This window comes from Phodopus roborovskii, unplaced genomic scaffold (assembly GCF_943737965.1).
Source record: "Phodopus roborovskii unplaced genomic scaffold, PHOROB, whole genome shotgun sequence".
Classification (NCBI taxonomy): Eukaryota; Metazoa; Chordata; class Mammalia; order Rodentia; family Cricetidae; genus Phodopus; species Phodopus roborovskii.
In genome coordinates, this window is record NW_026126558.1 from 101550 (window position 1) to 121584 (window position 20035).

The window sequence follows — 20035 nt, forward strand, 5'->3', positions numbered from 1 at the left end:
TCTGCCTTTTGTACAGAATTGTAAGGGCTTTGAACCACTTTGCTAATATTTCCTGATTTATATCCTGCCTTACCTGATTTATTTGCATCAGTGTAGAATGTATGAACTCCAGAAATAGGTGTTTTTCTTACAATGCGTGGAAGAATCCAAATCGTTTTCTTTATGAATTTGATTCTCTCAGTTTTGGGATAGTTGTTGCTAATTGTTCCCAAAAAGTTACTGCAAGCTCTCTGCCAATATTCGTTATCTTTCCATAAGGAAGAAATTTCCTCATTAGTTAAAGGTACTATAATTTCTGCTGGGTCCCTTCCTATTAGCTGTCGAAGTCTTAATTTACCTTTTATAATCAAGTCAGAGATCTTTTCTATATATGTTTTTAGTTTTTTATTCTGTTTATGTGGTAGGAATATCCATTCTAATATGATATCTTCTCTCTGCATCAAAATCCCTGAAGGATATTCTCTAGATGGTAATATAACCAGAATACAGTCTAGGTTTGGATCCACGCGGTCCACATGTGCTTCTAGTATCCTCTTTTCTACCCATTCTAATTCCTTCTCAGCTTCAGCTGATAGTATTCGTGGACTATTCAAGTCCTTATCTCCTTTTAGGGCCATTTTCAAGTTTTTCAAATCATGCCCTTCTTCTCCAATTATGGTTTGCAGTTGAGAAATCTCTCCTAGTAATTTTTGAAGATCATTAAGAGTCTGGTAGCGATCTCTTCTGATCTGTACTTTTTGTGGTCTAATTTTCTGTATACCTATTTTATATCCTAAGTAGTTGATAGACTCTCCTTTTTGTATTTTTTCAGGTGCAATTTGTAATCCCCAGCGAGGTAAAACTTCCTTTACTTTCTCAAACATTTTTTCTAATATTTCTCCTTTAGAGTCAGCTAACAATATATCATCCATGTAATGATAGATTATGGATTGTGGAAACTGTTTACGAATTATTTCTAACGGTTTTTGTACGAAATATTGGCACAGGGTGGGGCTATCTAGCATTCCCTGTGGCAAAACTTTCCATTGATATCTCTTCACCGGTTGAGAATTATTATAATTAGGTACCGTGAAGGCAAATTTCTCTTTGTCTTGTTCTTGTAAAGGTATAGTGAAGAAGCAATCCTTTAAATCAATAACTATAATAGGCCATTCTTTGGGTATCAAAGAAGGCAAGGGCATTCCAGGCTGTAGAGAGCCCATTGGCTGGATAACTTTATTGATGGCTCTCAGGTCTGTAAGCATTCTCCATTTACCAGATTTCTTTTTTATCACAAATACAGGAGAATTCCAAGGGCTGGTTGATTCCTCAATATGTCCAGCATTTAGCTGTTCCTGAACCAGGCTTTCTAAAGCTTCTAACTTCTCAGAGGTCATAGGCCATTGTCCTACCCAGACAGGTTCCTCTGTTAGCCATTTTAAAGGTAGGGCTTTTGGTTCCTCTGTTTGTTCAGCATTTGTATTTTGTTTTTGTACTGCCTGGATATTTGGTCTCTGTCTTGTATAGTACTTAACAGTATTCTTTCCACAATCATGAGGTCGTCTATGGTTCCTATCTAATACAGGAGGAATGTTAATCTGTGTATTCCATTGCTGTAATAGATCACGACCCCATAAATTTATCACTACATCAGCCACATATGGTCTCAACCTCCCTCTCTGTCCTTCTGGTCCTATACATTCAATCCATCTCGTGCTTTGTTTTACCTGAGACAGGGTTCCAATCCCTAAGAATTGAACATTTACCTCATGCAGGGGCCATCTTTGAGGCCAAGATTTATTAGATATGATAGTTACATCAGCTCCTGTGTCCAGGATACCCTCAAACAGTCTATTATTCATCTTAACTATCAATCTAGGCCTATGACTATTTATAGCAGTTTGCCAAAATATACGTTTATCATTTCCTTCTGTCATGTTTGATTCAACTTCCGTCACTAGTTCGTCATCCAGAGCAGTATGAGTTTTTATAATAGGCACAGAATTTTCTAATTGTCCTGTGGGAGATTGTCTTCCACTGTGACTGGGAATGTTCGAACCACCTGTGACGTGGGGGCCTTCGAGAGGCCCCCCAAGGAGTTTCCCGATGGTAAAGGGTTTCCTTGCTTGTCTCTGGTCGATCTACACTCATTTGTCCAGTGTCTGCCTTTGCCACACCTTCTACATAACCCAGGAGGCTGAGGCCTTCTGTTTGATTCATTCCTGGGGGTGTTATTTCTAGGGAAGCTTTGACTACAGTTTCTTTTTAGATGTCCTATCTTACCACAGTTATAACATCTGACATTATGATATCTTTTCAAACCTTTGGGGATGGCTTCTCCTACCCAAGCTTCTAAGTCACCATAGTAAGGAACTCTGTTATCTTGATATCTTCTCTGGCCTTTAGATATGGCTTCTCCTATCCATGCTTCAGTCTTATTGTCATTATACTCAATGTTGCCTGTATATAGGACCCATTCATCCAAGGGTGCTGATCGCATTTTTAAAGGCCAAAGCACTTGTTTGCATTGAGGATTCGCATTCGTATAAGCTAAAGATTCTATGAGTATTCGCCTAGCATCTATGTCTGCTATCTCTAATTGTACTGCCCTAGATAATCTTTCTAGAAAGATACTAAAACGTTCTCTAGGTCATTGCTTTATCTTGGTATAGGGTTCTATTCTCTCTCCTAATTCATGAACCTTATCCCAAGCATTCAAAGCTGCTGTACTGCATAGAGACAAGATGTGTTCATCATAGGCAGCTTGGGTTTCTGGGTCAGCATAGAGACCCTCACCAAGAATTTTATCTTGGGGAGCTTTATAACCTTTCTTTAAGCCCTGAAGTTCAAGAGCTTTTGCTTCCTCTCTCCATAAAGCCCTCCATTCTATTTGAGAGGCGCTTTCAAGGACAGCTGATATTAATTGATCCCAATCCTTAGGGGTTACCTTGTTATTCCATGCCCATGATTCTACTAATTGCTTCACATAAGGTGAGTGCATGCCATAAGAGACTACTGCTTCCTTTATACCTTTTAAATCTTTCATACGTATTGGTTCCCACTGATATGCAACGACACCTTTTGGATGTTTCTTCGTTGCTGGCTTTTCATGAATAGATACAGGGAAAGCTCCCCTGACCCTAAATGGTGTGGAAAATTTTAAATCTTTTTCATGCCCTGTTACCTGTAGTTCTTCTTCTGATGTATCAGACTGAAGGTCTTCTAAAGCCTGAAATCTATTCACCATTGTTTCTTTGAGTGTCTGAACTTCTTGAATCAAATAACTTTCTAGAGACTTCATTGCATCAGTCAGTTTCTTACTTTCTCCAACTACAAATGATTCCATGTTTTTAATCTTATCATCCTTAGATATTATCTGAATGGCGTGTAAACTGCCTTCCAGAAACAATGTTCTATCTGCTAGCTTGCCATTATCCTCAGACATGGAAGAGATTCTGTCATCTAGTCTTTCTATCTGATGTTCCAGTTTTTTAAACTTATTAGTAGCTTCCTCCGACCAGGAGTGGGCTGTTTCTGCTAGTTTGTTAATGCATTGCATTGTTTCTGTTCTGGTTATTGAGGTATCTGACATTAAACAAATTATACCTTTCAGCTCGCCAACGCCATCTTCAATATTCTGAACCTTTCTATATTTTCTATGCTTTGAATTCTATCATTTTCAATGTTTCGAATCTTTGTCTCTATGTTTTGAATTCTATCATTTTCAATGTTTCGAATCTTTGTCACTAAGTCTCCCATGGTTTGTACAAGTTCCTTATTGTTTGCTGTAATCTCAAACCATTTCTTTAAGAATATCATGTTAATGATGAAACCCATTGCTATTACAAAATAAAAGTATATATTGGTCCAGTCATAAGTTTCTTCTGCTAAAATCCCTTCTACATATGAAGTAAAATAATTCCTAAAGTTCTGCATAGTAAAATTATCTGCCATAGTTATGGAACAATTTATCTCAGATTTTATATCAGCTTAAATTGCAAAGGATGTTACAATTACCTTAGGTGTAATTCTGCTGTCCTGGAACTTTGATGCTTTTAGTTGTATATCTCAGCTTGTGGTAGCTACGCCTGGAGGTGTGTCACCAAATAGCGCCTAGCCGCCGAGGCTCGTCTGATCCCGGTTCCTGTAAAAAGTTCTTAACAAACTATGGCAAGCAGAATTTTGTTAAAAGGGGACTTTTGTTGTTACTTGTAACACAAGACGAAACGCGTGCAAGCCAGGCGGGTGCCGCCGGGCGGGTGCCGCCGAGAGGCTCTGCGCGAATGCAAAGTCCCGTGGGGAAATGGGCAAAAAATGTTAAGCGGTAAGTGCCTTCTCAGGTCTGCTTTAGCGGCAAAGATCTCCTTTGCAGTAAGGAAGAGGCAAATGTCCCAAAGCTGTGGTGAGTCCACCTGGTTAAACCCTGCCCGTTGGGGAAGGTGGGCGGCTTCTGCCGCCTGGGGGCAAAACCCAGGTAAATCCCGCTTCTGACACCAGATATCGCGGTAAATAAGGATCAGGATAAACAAATAGGCCGAATAGATGTTTATTCAGGGAGAAATAACTTACAACCTAGACAGATGAACACCAGGAAATTCAACCCGATCCCCTCCTGTCCGAGTCACGCCAGCAAGAGAGAGCACCTTCCTGGCCCCCTCCGACCTCCTTCCTCAGGTCACCTCCACCCATCGCTCCACCCCCCAATGGGCGTGGTCAGTGCTACAGAAGGACTACCCTACTACAATCTTCTGTGCCTGAGATTCTCTCTTTCATCTCTTGAATTCTATTGGTTGTGCTTGTGTCCGTCGTTGCCGATTTTTTGCCCAGCTTTTCAATTTCCAGCATTCCTTCCATTTGTGTTGCCTTTATTTTCTAAATTTCAGTTTTCAAGTCTTGAACCGTTTCCTTCACCTGCTTAATTGTTTTTTCTTGGCTTTCTGTACTTTCCTTAAGGAATTTGTTCATTTTTTTCCACTTTTTTGTTTGTTTTTTCCTCCATTTCTTTAAGGGATTTTCTCACATCTTCTTTGAGGGCCTCTATCATTTTTATGATGGTAATTTTTAAGTCATACCCTTCTGCTTCCTCTGCTTTGTTGTTGTGTTCTATTCTAGTTGGTGTAGATTCCCTAGATTCTGGTGGTGTCATGCTTGTCTTTCTGTTGTTAGGTGTTCTCTTGTATTGCCTTCTTCCCATAGCTTCTTCCAGTAGGTGTTGGTGGGGTCTCCCCCCTCTCTCTATGATACTTCCCCGATGGGGGGGTCTGAGATTCAATATCTGTAGCTCTGTGTGGTCCAAGCTCTCTAGGAGGTTTCTCCGCAGACAGGGATCCAGGGATGGGGTCAAGGATGCGGATCCATAAGAAGATGCCAGCAGGTACTCACAGTGGTCCTCTGGTCAATAGCTCTGGCCAATAGCTCTGGCCAATAGCTGGTGGAAGAGGGCTGAGCTGAAACTTGAAAAGATTTTGCAGTGTAGTGGGATCTCACTGGAAACTGGTGCTCTCCAGCTGAGACCTCATTCTTTGGCAGAGCCCAGGATTTGGGGGTCAAGGATCTTGCCAGCAGGAACTCAGAGTGGACCCGCAGAGATAGGGGGATCTCTGGGAGGGGCCCGGGACTCCAGTAGAGGGCTGGAGGCGGGGTCAGAGACCATGCCGGTGGGAATTACAGGTGGTCCCCTGTGTATGGTCAGGTCTCCTTTGTTCAGAGTTGCTCTGAGAAGTCTCTGAAGTAGGGTGGACTGTTGGCTCCACCCTCTGTCCCAGTGCTCAACCAGAGCGGCAGGACTGTGGGTGGGGTAGGGCACAGGGTGGGGGGGGGGTAGGCTGGTGGTGGGGATGGGTGGGGGTGTATCAGAGCTCCAAGGGTGCTCTTGATGGGGACTGGAGACAGGAGCAGCAGGATCAGGGGCCAACCCAGGGAGTTCAGGCGGGGGAGGGGGAAAAAGAGGTTGTAGGGGATAGGCAGCCCTGATTGGGCCCAGACTCACCTCAGGGGGAAGAGGAGGAGGGCTGAGCTGGAACTTGAGAAGGTTTTGCAGGGTAGTGGGATCTCACTGAAAACTGGCGCTCTCCAGCTGAGACCTCGTTCTTTGGCAGAGGCCAGGATTTGGGGGTCAAGGATCTTGCCCGCAGGAACTCCTAGTGGACCCGCAGAGATAGGCGGATCTCTGGGAGGGGTCCGGGACTCCAGCAGAGGACTGGAGGCGGGGTCAGAGACCAAGCTGGTGGAAATTACAGGTGGTCCCGCGTGGATAGTCAGGTCCCCTTTGTTCAGAGTTGCTCCGAGAAGTCTCTGAAGTAGGCTGGCAGTGGGGATGGGGGGGGGGGTGTATCAGAGCTCCAAGGTGCTCTGGATGGGGACTGGAGACAGGAGCAGCAGGATCAGTTTTCAAGCTTTAATTAGTTATAATTTCTGGTCCATCAGCTTTTGCTCAGTTTTTGAAAAAAATTGATAATCAGTTTATAGACATTACAATTTGTACTAATACATCCTTTTGTATTCCCTAAAATTGTAAGGAGTAACCCTGTTAAAAATGCATTTTAGTTTTTACTGATGGTTCTTCTAATAGAAAAGCAGCTTATGTTATTTATTGATGGGAAAAGAATGTGTGATGCAGACAGATCAAGCTTCAGCTCAGATAGTTGTAAGCTCAGCTGTAAGCTGTTGCAATAGTTTTTCAGCATCTTATGAAAGATTCCCTTAACTTATATACTTATAGTCATTATGTTTTCAGAGTTCTTCAAGTTTTAGTGGTAGTTCCATACATTGGAACTAGTAATAATCAGGTTAAGTTACTCTTTGAGCAAATTCAAAATGCCATTCATCAAAGAAAGGCACATTGCTTTGTGGGTCATATAAGAGCTCATTCAAACCTTCCTGGTCCACTGGCTAAAAGTAATGGGTCAGCTGATAGTAACTATCTCAGGTAGAATTAGCTCAGCAGTCACCCAGCTTTCATCATCAAAATAGTAATAGTTTAAGAAAACAGTTTGGTTTAACTACAGAGACGCAGAAGGACATTCAGGTTACTTCTAGCCTTATATCCTGGCTGGCCTCTCCACTAATTTGTGGGGAAAAGATCTCTTAGAAGGGATGGGAGTTGTCCTTACTACCCAAACCCTCACCCAGTGCACTCTGCCAAGAGACAAAGCTCTCCAGATGATGTGTAAAATAGGCTGGGACAAAAGACAAGGGCTAGGTAAGCTGGAGCAAGGAGAAGTTCACTCTGTGGCCACTCTGCCATTAGACACTTAAGGTGATAGAAAAGAATTTAGCCATCTTTAAGGATGGTTGCTGTTGCACTGCCAGCCCCCATTCCCATTGCATAGATTTCTGACATCCAATGTGGATGGAACAATGGCTTTTAACCGCAGAGAAACTTCTGGTGAATTCCCAACTAGTTCAAGAACAATTGGAGGCAGGACATGTGATCCCCTCCACCTCTCCCTGAAATTCCCTACATTTATGATTTAAAAGGCTTCAGGAAAAGGAAGATTGCTCCAGGATTTGAGGACCATAAATGCAACAAGGAAGCCTATGGGAACTCTTCAGCCTGGCTTGCCCTCACCTATGGTTATTCCTAAAGATTGGCATCTACTTGTTACTGATTTAAAGGATTGCTTCTTTTCCATTCTGCTACACTCCCAAGTTAGCCCCAGGTTTTCATTTAGCCTTCCTTCGATTAAATTTCTAATCGGGAACACACCCTTCACTTTCAATGGGTGGTACTCTCCCAAGGAATGTCTAATAGCCCTACAATATGCCAGGCTTATGTAGCTGCCTGCCTGGATCCTATCAGGCACAAGTTTATTAATCTTTACATTATCCATTATATGGATGATATTCTGCTGGCAGTGCCTGCTGAGGAGAGATGTCTTGAAGTGTTTGCTAAATTGCAGGAGCTCCTGGAGGCTCGTGGATTTATTTTGGCCCCAGAGAATATTCAAAAGAGACCTTCTTATACCTATCTAGGCCATCAGATCCAACAGGCTGTCCACCAGCTTCAAAGACTCCAAATTGATTGTTCAAATTTAAAAACTCTTCATGATTGGCAAAAGTTTTTGGGAGATGTTCAATGGATCCACCTCTCTCTCCATTAAAACAGGGGAGCTTAGACCAATATATGATATTCTTCCAGGGGATCCAGCTCCGACCTCTCCCAGACAAATTACACCAAGGCCAAAGAGGCCATCCAATTCTATTAAAAAGCATTGAAAAAGCCCATCTTTGCCGCCTAGATTATAAACAGCCTCTTGTTGTAGTTGTACTTTCCTCCAGTTTTTCCCCCACCGCTAGTTTTTTGAAAAATGGCCTTATATATTAGATTCATTTGCCAGCTTCCCCTAAGAAGGTGGCATCATCATCAAAATAGGAATAGTGTAAGAAAAAAGTTTGGTTTAACTACAGAGACTAATCAACAAATTGTCAAACAATGTGATATGTGCCCACAATATTTACCAGTAACTAATATAGGAGTAAATCCTCAGGCCTGCTTTGTAATCATTTATGGCAAATGGATGTTACTCATATTGCAAAATTTGGCAGATTAAAGTATGTACATGTAACAGTCAATATGTATTCAGGCTTCTTAATGGCCACTACAGAAACTGGAGAAGCCACTAAACATGTGATAAGTCACTGTTTAAAATGTTTTGCTTACATGGGAGTTCCAAAAAATTATAAAGGCAGACAATGGATCTGGATATACTAGTAAAGCATTTCAACATTTTGTGCCCAATAAAAAAATTAAACATATAACAGGCATTCCTTACAATCCTCAAGAGCATATAATTGTGGAGCATGCTCATAACTCCTTAAAAATGCAACTTATAAGGAGAAGGGAGTCATGCCCCCAGCCTCCACATGATACATTAAATCATGCACTCTTCATTTTAAATTTTTTGAATGTGGATGCCTATGAGCAATCTGTGGCAGATTTTGATATGATGGAATTTAAGAGACTTTTATTCAAGTCAAATGGAAAGATCATGCACGAGACTATGGAAAGGGCCCAACCCTCTCCTAATAAAGGGTTGAGGAGGTTCCAGGACATGTTTGTGTTTTCTTGCAGGAAGAAAATGAGGCCTGGTGACTGCCAGACCATTTGGTGAGATGTGCGGAACAGAGGAAAACCGGACTTGAGACCTCAGAAGCATAATTACCTCCTCTCTCTCTCTCTCTCTCTCTCTCTCTCTCTCTCTCTGTCTCTCTCTCTCTCAGTCTCTCTCAAGGGTCATTGTCTAGAACAGGCAAGGCTTAAACCTGTTGTTTTTACAACAAGGAGAAATTTGTGCAGCACTCAAAGAGGAATGTTGCTTTTATGCTGATAAGACTGGCTTAGTGGAAGACAGCTTAGATAGAATGCAGAAAAGTCTTGAGGAACGTAAATGACAGTGGGAACAGGCCGAGTCCTAGTATAAAAATTGGCTTTCCACCTCCCCTTGGCTTTCTACCCTGCTTCCTTCCCTCCTGGGACCATTTGTGGGATTATTGCTGCTGCTGACTTTTGGGCCTTGGGCATTCCAGAGACTAACTCAATTGATCAAAACTCAAATTGATTCCATGCTCAAAAAACCAATTTCTGTACACTACCATCAGCTTTTGGAAAAGGAACAGGGCTCCTCTGAGGAACCTATTGAGGATGGTGACAATGTCAATTCTGATCCTCCTAGACAAGGACTCGATTTCACAATACTTGAACAACAGAGGACCGGGTTCTCTCAAATATGGAGATGTCAATGACAGGAGTATCATGGTGGCACAAAGCAGATGCAGACCCTCCTCTACAGCTGGGAGTAGCATGGGGCCATCTCCCAGGAGCCCACTCATCTTGCCCGAGTTTCTCGCCCAATTTTTGACTGTCTTTAAGTGCTGAGGGCAGATGCACCCTATATAGCCTAAGACAGAGGTCCTACCCATTTCTCACATAGTGATAAGCCCATCCCCAGGGTCCCGATTTTGGGAGCCCACCATGTAACCTAAGACAGACCCTCTATAAAAAAAAATAATTAAATAGGGGGATATGTTGGGAGCTGGCCTTGAGTCACATCCTCTTGCAGAATTACTTACACCTTAAAACTCTAATTGAGCCTTATCTTGGTAAAACAGAAAACTGATAAACAAGCAGTCTGTTCCACTCAACCCAGGAACTGAGATGAACCAGACGCTGGGAACTGCGATAAGCAGACATTTATGGCCTGGGACATTTACCAGAGCCCCAGACTCAGCACAGCTACCCCTCCCAATTTCCTCCCTGCTTTAAAAACCCCTCTTTGTGCCTAATAAAGTTAGACCTTGACAAGCATTGCTTGGTCTCATTCCTTCTTTCTCTCCCATTATTTTCAGGTTCTAGCCCACCTCAACCCACGAATAACTAGGCCCCGCTGGTCGGGGCACTCCTAGTTTTGTGGACATGGATTTTTCTCACAGAACCTGGAGTCCATTGGTTCATCTAGCTTGGTTGGCAAATGTACTCCAGGGATATATCTGTTTCTGCAATCTGTACATATCTCCCAGCACTCAGCACTTACTGACTATAGACACCTGTCCACATAACTGACTTTCCTGTTCTCAGGTCTTCACATTTGTGCAGTACAGTAAGGGGCCAGAAGCTGTAGCAAAGAACAACCCTTGTTGACTGAGCCATCTCTCCAGCTACAATTGGAGCTTCTATTTATAGAATTTAGGGGGAAAGAAAGGAATTTCCCCAAGAGGAAATGTCAGGAAAGTTTAAACCATACAATCATAGCCTAGTCGTGTATTTTGGAGGCTTTTCCCAAGCTGCGGGGCCTTCAGAACTCTGAAAGGAAGCATGAGCATGAGTGTTAGTTTTCTAGAGAGAGGCAATGGTCAAGACTCAAAAGAGTTATTGTACATGTCAGGGAGCTTGAGGCTGGAATTGATATCTTCACTGGAATTTTTGCAGCATGCATGTAACCCTGCTCACAACTGTCACTTGAAGATATTTCTTCCTTTTATTCTTTCGTTGCCCTTGTTTGGTTGCAATGACCCATCTGGAAGGGGACAAGGGAGTCTTGGTAGAAGAAGCTCTTTGTCTTCCTCTGCCTCCCTCCTTGAAGTCACATATGTCTAACTCACTCCTTGAGACAAAAATGAACAGGAAAGCACAAACATGCACCCGCATCTTCTCCTCTACCCTCCGCACTTTCTTCATGAAGGGGGAGCTGAAAACACAGAAGTGTGTAGCTGGACACAGGCCCAGAAATCTGGAAAGTGTTTTCTGTGGGATCCCCATGGGGAAGCTCAGGGCTGCCAACAACTCTGGCTCTGGGCTTCCACACACAGGTCGAGTACCTGGCTCTCCCTGCTCCCCTCTTCACCTCAACCCATAAACCCATACAGGGAGCAGATAGCAGCAACTATGAGTTTCAAATTGCAGCAGCCAAGCTAAGTGGGAAAGGGAAGGAAAGGGGACAGAAAGGACCTAAAGGTCCTGGAAAGCTTTACCTTACACCTGGCCTGACAACTCCTCTTTGTGTACAGGCATTTACTAAGCAGCTTTTTTTGTGGGTATTTGGATATAGGTGGTTCAAGGAGAAATTAGAGATTTTTGGGACTGGCAGGGCAGCATGCGAATCAGCTTTGAAGAACCATCAAGAACACCTACAAATAAGAAACAGGTACTAATTGTCCAGATGATAGGTGAAGGGTTAATTACAGACATTAATTACTCTGATAGTGTCCTATCCTAAAGAATCTGATCTCATACCTGATACCCTTTTAGTTAAGTTACAAAAGGATTGTAACTGTATCTATATAGTCTTCAACCCCATGGAAGAGTTGAGAAGGAAAAGAATATTACCTGGTTGAGGAGGAAGTGCAAGCAAGTGACTTCTAAAACATACAAGAAATGACAGAAACAACTGGCTATCTGGACAGTCACCCAAAGTTGAGATGTCCATCTGTATGTTGTAAATATGTGTTCCTTTTATTGAGTGCTGAATAAAGCTGTTTTGACCACTGGCCAGGCAGAATATAGTTAGGCAGGAAAGCCAAACAGAGTTATGGAGACAAAGAAGGCAGAGTTGAGGAGACATCACGTGGTCTTCGTGGAAGCAAGATGCCAGAAGGTTACCAGTAAGCCACAGCCAAGCAGCAATACACAGATTAGTAGAAATGAGTTAATTTATAAAAGAGAGCTAGACAGTATTAAACATGGGGCATCGGTCAAGTAATTACATTTAATACTAGCCTGTGAGTGATTCTTTCATAAGCGGCGGTGGTGACCAACAGGCAGGAGAAAATTCTGTGCATTGGGACCAGGAGACACAGAGAACAGCTTCCATCTACATTATGCTTCTTCTAGAGTTAGAAAGGAAAGAGTTCGGTACAGGAGAGCTATATATCAGGCTGCATACACTGAGGGCATTTGTTCACATCCCTTATAATGAAAGACCAAAAAAGTAATGTTAATGATGGACTAACCTAGAAACCAATATCTGTTCCTTGGAATTTGCTAACTTCCTCTCACAAGGCCCTGAGATAAGAAGAATTCACACTGCCCCTCCTTTCCTGTGAGTCAACAGGTGGTAAATAGGATCCTTAGAAAACACAGAGATAGTTGCAACTCCAGTATGACCAGACAAAATTAATTAGTACACCCTGAGGCACAAGGGTGTGTTGACCCTAATAGCAGACCATCAGGCCTCCAAGGATACTCAATGGACAGAGGGTCCCACCCCCTCCCTAAGCTTGTGGATTTTGCCTTTAAACCCAGGGGAATGGGGCTTCTCTGTAGCCTGCTTGCTAAGGGAGCCCATTTGCACAAACGTTTCCTGTTCATTAAAGCCTTTTGCGTGTTGCAGCAACTGGACTGGACATTGAGTTCTTGGGGTTACCTTCTGAAAATGGGAGACACCTCATTCTCAGGGTCTTACAGTCAGTGTACCAGGGATTTGGCTCACTGAGTTTAGGGAGTAGTAATTGCCTATGATTAGTAAACTTTTAACAGCATTGATAAGTACTCTTGTACTGTTTTATTGATTTAGGGGCCCTAAGATCTCAAGTTAGAGTTTTGTAGTAAATCCCACAACAGCTTTGTTGTGGGCTGGCTATTGTTAGGCAGGGTCATCTTGCAGGCAAATTCCTACAGCTTTAGCTATGTTAATTTATCAGGCCTTGGGCTGACTCCATTTCAAGTGGGGGGTTTCTTTAACTTTACTTTTTTGTCTTTCACTGAACACAGGCAGGCCAAAATAGATGTTTTTATGATCTCATGCTTCAAGGGAATTGCTGACATTTATATAGTATGTCTGTAAACTTTAAACTGTGGTCAAAGATCTGTTCCTTGAACTTTCTGCATAAAACCCCCATGCTCTGCAGTAAAAATTGCAGCAGTTGCAAACCTCCTCCAGTGTGTTTGTGTCTGTCACACTGAAGCCACTCCTGAGCTAGTCATGGATTTTTGGTCTCCAGGCAGACCTGTTGCCCACTGAGCACTCTGCTGCACTGTCACATCCAAATTACTCTGAATCTTTACGGTTTGGTGATGGAGTCTAGAAAATGCAATTTAAATAAAACTGTTTAATGTTGGTTTTTGTAATTTGCAGGTTTTGAGAGTTCCTAACTATCAACTTGGCATCATGAGGAATCTTCACCTTAGAGTGATTATTTGCTAGATGGTGTATTCTGTATTTTTTCAACTTTAGAGAGTCCCTGTACTAATTGATGATATTATAATTTACATGTATCTTAAATAGCCAACTAATTTTGTCCTGTGGCAAAGACATCTAGCTAATGTCTGGCACTAGAGAAGCTTCTAACTGGTGTAAGTGACTGCATAGACCACTGGATGTACTGAATTTGGGTGATTATACCTACTGATGCTTCAGATAAAATTATTTTCAGTGCTAAAGCCTTCCAAATCTTGAAGTTGACTTAAAATGATTCAGTAGGAAACTTGGGTTCACTCTTGTATACTTGAAAATCAGTCACACATGTCAGTGTATTTATGGTCACTTGGGGTATCAGCTATTATTGTATAGCACTGATTTATATGTATTTGTGAGACATTGAGATGACTCATCAGATGAAAGCACTTTGCTGTCTAAGCCCAACAGAGAGCTTGATCCTGGGGATGCATGGTAGAGAGGATCAAGTCCTGAAAGCTGTCTGCTGACCATTGCACTTCAGGTGTAGCAAGTACCTGGACTAACATATCAAACATACGCCACAAATAAACATTTAAAAATAGTATTAGTATTTAAAGTATACTTAGGATATGTGTGATGAACCAGTTTACATAAGCCTAGATTTATTGTTTAATTTTTATTCTTAATTTGTATGACATAACAGCCTCTTCTAAAAAGTTCTGACTTTGTAGAACTAGATTGTTCTTATAGTTATAAAGGAGAGATTTGCTAAGTATGATACTTGGAATATTTTAGCTCTATGATGTTGTAAGACCCTCAGAATGAGGAGTCTCCCAGTTTCGGTCGGTACCCCAAGAATTCAATGTCCAGTCCAGTTGCTGCAACACGCAAAAGGCTTTAATGAATAGGAAACGTTTATGCAAACAGGCTCCCTTCAGCATGCAGGCTAGAGAGAAGCCCCATCCCCTGGGCACAGGTGTTTTTAAAGGCAAAACCCACAAGCCTAGGGAGGGGGTTAGACCCTCTGTCCATTGAGTATGTGACCCTTTGAGACCAGATGGTCTTGCTGTTAGGGTCAACAGACCTTAGGCCCTCAGGGTGTGCAAATTAATCTTGTCTGGGCAAACCAGAGGTACCACTATCTCTTTGTTTTCTAAGGATCCTAGTTACTACCTATTGACTCACAGAAAGGAGGGGCAGTGTGAATTCTTGGTATCCTGCCATCTCAGGGCCTTGTAAGGGGAAGTTAGCAAATTCCAGAGCAGACTGTCCCTTATTTCAAGTGTGTGTGTGTGGGGGGGGGTTTCTTTAACTTTACTGTTTTGTCTTTCAAAGTGGGTATGCATAAAATATTTTGCATTTAATATTTGTGATTTATAAGAAGAATACATGTCTTTATCAAGACATAGAAAGGCTGTGCCTTTTTGTAAAAACCCTTACATTTAAGTAATAGAGACTTCAATATTTCACTGTAATGCAAAAAGACATCTTTTTATTTTGGTTAGGTTGATATCTGGAAAGGTTCTTTCTGTGTAGCCCTGACTGTCCTGGAACTTGCTATGTACTTTTCTGGCCTTGAACTCAGACAGATCCTCCTGCCTCTGTCTCCCAAAGTGCTGAGAATACAGGCTTAAACCACCATTCCTGCCCTTGGTTTTAGGTTCCTTGAAACAAAGTGTCAATTTGTATCTTTTCTGGCCTAGAAGTTGCTGAATAGAGTAGGCCATTTTCAAACGTAGAAACTGCTTGCCTGTTACAGAGCCCTAAGATTAACATGTGCCACCACACCTGCCTGAGATCCTTTTATATGACTATTAAATACTCATTAGTGGTAGCTGTGCAGTGACAAAGTAAAATAACATATGTGGGCTTGAAATTTTGGGCCAGACTTCCTTGAGACCTGTTTTTTTTTTTTTTTTTTAGATAGGTCAGGGTGGCCTTGAATTCCGTATTCACCTGAGGATGGCCTGTAAGGATGGAAAAATACAGCCTAACTCTCCAATGACCCCAGGAAGATAGGAATTTAAAAGTACTAAATACACTAAATTCCAGACCCTGCCCTCAGTCAGTAAATAGGCTAAAAGTCAAATTCTTTGTTTAAGACAGGACCTATGACTATGTGAGTACAGGAAATGAGCTTTCTTCACCCCACCCATGAGCCCATGCAAATGCCGACCTCAGGGCCTATAAAAAACTGATTGGTCTATAAAGCACAGGCTTGAATGGTTTAAATCCATTGGCTAGCACAGCACGGGCTCTGGATGCTGTGAGATGATTGGTTTAAGATACACGGGCTTTGTTATAACCCTATAAAAGCTGTCTCAATTCTGTACTCTGGGTCCTCAGTCCTCTATTCCTTCATGGCGCATGACTGTGGACCCCAGTGCACTTGGAAAATAAAAAACCTCATGCTTTTACATCAAGATTGCTTCTCGTGAGAGATTTGGGGTGTCACCTTTCCTGAGTGGGAGCATGAAGGTCCAAGCTCTGCAAGTCTTTCAGGCCTTGTCTTGATCACTTTTTTAAATTAAATTCATTTATTTATTTTACACCCCTCCTACAGTTTCCTCTCCCTCCCCTCTTCCAATTTCCTCCCCAAACTCTTTTCTCCACACCCCTGCTGCGACCCCCTCCCCCCTCCCAACACACTTGCCTTCATTTCTGTTCAGAAAGGGGCCAGCATCCCATGCATATCAACAAAACATAGCATATCAAAGCCTTAGAGATAGCCCCCGATCCCACTGTTAGGAGTCCTGAGATAGACCAAGCTGCACAGCTATCACACCCTGAAACTCAAACCTCACAAAGATTGGACAGTTACCTTGATCTTCTTAACCCAGCATAAGCTTATTATCGAAATATGTAAAATGTGAAAAAAGTTACTCCTTTGTTGATATTGTATAGGTTTTGATTCAGAGTTTAAGGATCATCTTTGTTTTCTATCAGAACTAGGTGCTTTGTTTGCTTTTTATCCTTTGTGACACATGTTTAAATGAATTAGTTCTAAATCATCACTATTACTTAACTTTCTATTTTCTTTTAGTTTTAGCTTTTACAATTATGGGTTTTGTATTGTTTTGTTTTGTTTTGTTTTGCATATCTTAACTTCCCCATTATTCTAGCTACCTTTGTGTTGGGATTGAAACCCATGCAGGGTCTCATGTTAGGCAGCAGCTCTACCACTGAGTTATTCCTTTCCTAGAAATATTTGTTTAATCTTTGAAGGTCCTTTTCTTTGGTATGATTTCAGTAAATAGATTAAGCCTTTTGCTTAATAAATCTTTTGTATTAGTTTTTGCTTCATCTATGGGTTTTTCGTACGTACAATAAGAAAATTGGGCAATTAGATGATTTCAATTCTTAGTTTTAAGCTGTTTGTTGTTGCTGTTGTTTGTTTCATGTACCCTAACTTAGGATAAAGTTTGTGTTTGCTTGAGGGACAGAAGTGTGGAAAACATGAACCCTATCAGTTTTGCAGAAAATGTTTGTGTTAGTGTGGAAAAAAGGGGTCAAAGTGGTGGTGGTTTTGTTTTGTTTTGTTTTTCACCTATTTAGGTTACACTGAACATTTCTTGATTAGACAAACAAGAAATAAGAACTTCATAGAGAAAGGTTAAATATACCAGAAATACAAAAGTGTTTATTCTTTTTTCTATTAAATGCTTTATTTATTTTATATACCTTAATTTACATACAGTTCCTCTCCCTCCTCTCTTCCTGTTCCCACCCCCACCTGTTTCTACCCCCAACCACTCCTCAGAAAGGGGAAGGCCTTCCATGGGAGTCAACAAAGCTTGGCACAGCAAGTTAAGGCAGGCCCACTGCATCAAAGCTAAGTGAGGCATCCAACATAGCAAATAGGTTCCAAAACACCAGTTCAAGCACCTGAGAAAGATCCTTGCCCCACTGCTAGGGGTATGGGTGTAGAAGGAGAGACAGATAATGATTGAATATATACTAATTAATGTGGTAAACAAAATAGGACATTTGTAATCCATTTAAATTTGGTAAAATTTAGAAACAATGCTAGCCAAGTTTCAAAAAAATGCTTAACTTCTTTCACAACTTTGGTGACATTTTGACCTTGTAAAAGCATACTAGAAAATAATGGCTCATAAATTAATCAAAGAATATCTCCTGAAATGCAAAAATACCCACTTACCTTTTTACAGATTGTGAAATTTCACCATGTAAGCCATTTAAAATCTGTGACAGATTGCAAGATAAATATAACATTGGAAGAAAGTATTTGATGAGAAAAAAATATAGTAGATTAAGAAAATCTTTGCAAAGCTTCAAAATATGTATAACTTCTGTTAATCCTAAAATGCAAAGAAAAAGACCACTGACCCAAATCATAATGGCCAAATGGCCAGAAGCAACTAATTTATTAAAGCAAGCATTTTTGTATTTGCAACAAAGGTAGTGTGTAAAATGGTTATTTTAACTTTTTGAAACAAAGACATGGTTGTGGCATTGTAGAATATTAATTTAAGATGTGTTATATTTGTTTATGCTCTCGAACATTTGTTTAATGATGCAAAGATGTGTTGCATTCCTTTATGTTGTATTTTGTTTGACTCTGTGAAGCTCTGTTACGTTGCATGTCTAAAACACTTGATTGGTCTAAGAAAGAGCTAAATGGCTGATATTTAGGCAGAAGAGGGCTAGGAGTGTTGGAAGGCATGGAGGTTAAATGGGAGAAATCTGGGATGATATCATGGAGCAAGAAGAAGGGACCAGCTACCCAGCCACCCAGGCACCCATGGAGTAAGAGTGAAAGTGAGATATACAGAAGTAAGAAAAGATAAAAGCCCAGAGGCAAAAAGGTAGATGGGAAATTTAATTTAAGAAAAACTGGCAAGAAGCAAGCCAAGCTAAGGCCAGGCATTGATAAGAAACATTAGGCCTCCATGTGTTTTATTTGGGAGCTGGATGGCAGAGCCCCAAAAAGCAAAGAGCCAAAAGAATAAAGAGAAAAAAACCAACAACTATGCTGTGGTTTACTGGAACTGGCAGTATGGAACCATGTGTAGTTAAGGTTATAGGTGGGACATAAGCCAATCCTTGAGATACAGGTTTAATGATAAACAGTATTGAGCCTAGCCTTCCTTTAGTATGTGTCAGTGCCCATAAAGATGGCTGCACTCCATCTTGGCACAAGGTCAGAGAGTTCAAAACTGTCTTCAGGAAGTCCTAAGACCTAAAGGTCAAAGATGTGGCTACAGAAGAATGTTTGGCTGTCTTATCCTAATAACAACAGAGCTGAATCTGTGTGGCTACTCCTCACTCTCAAGGCTAGAGAAGGAGTTGAATCTGAGGTGTGATCACTCCTGATCCTAAAGGCTTGGGAACAAGAAGATGAAGCCAAGGTGTGGTTACTGAACCCTTAGAATAAGTGAGGAAGAAAAGTCTGTTTGTTCCATATATATATAATACCATGGCCCCCTTTTTGGTGAAAAATAAATTCATGACATTTCAGTATTGACTTAGATAAGACAGCCAAACATTCTTCTGTAGCCCTCCCGACTTTTATTCTGTGTCTCTGTTTTTTCTTTATCATCTATAGCTAGGGTTTCCCTCAACCACACAAACCCCACTCAGGCAGAAACTTCTTTCCCTCATCCACTCACCCCCCCCCCACTCAGGTACAAACTTGGGGCTGCTTGGCTGGTTCTGATTGCAGCCCCATAAAGACAGCCTCCAATGATTATGTGATGGATTTTTAAGCATAAAATGAAGGCAGGTTGGTTCATTACTCTTGCCCAACCCCCTTTTTTTTAGGTGCTGGAAACTGAATGGAGTACCTCACACATCATAAGCACTCTTGCTACCACTAAACTATATTTACAGCCTCTGCCTAACTTGCATATATAGTAACATACAGATTTTCTCAGCTGAATGAAAATAACAATTGCACATTATTCATGTATATTTGTACATGTCTATAAAAAGCCTGTGTATGTGTGCATGCATGTGTGTGTGTGTGTGTGTGTGTGTGTGTGTGTTTACATCAGGTGCTATCACCCTATAATCATTTTTCCCTGCTGTATGTTGGTCATGTAGCAAACACTTGTGCAAAGTAAGAAAACCATTCTACCCTTTATAGCAGTGCTCTGAGCTCAGTGATTTATTGCCTGTTGTTGGAATACCACAGTTAATTGATTAGTATTGTTATTACCTGAGTTATAAATACTTTTTTAATTTGAATGCACTTATTTTCAGACAGCTTACATAACATTTTCCTTCTGAAAGAAAGAGAGACAGAGAGAGAGAGAGAGAGAGAGAGAGAGAGAGAGAGAGAGAGAGAGAGAAAGGAAGGAAAAGGAAGGAAGGAAGGAAGGAAGGAAGAGCAAAACAAATAAATCATGGTCAAAATGAAAGCTCAAGATGACATCAGTCCTATTTGTCCTAAGTCCTGGTGTTTTATGGATGGTAAGCAG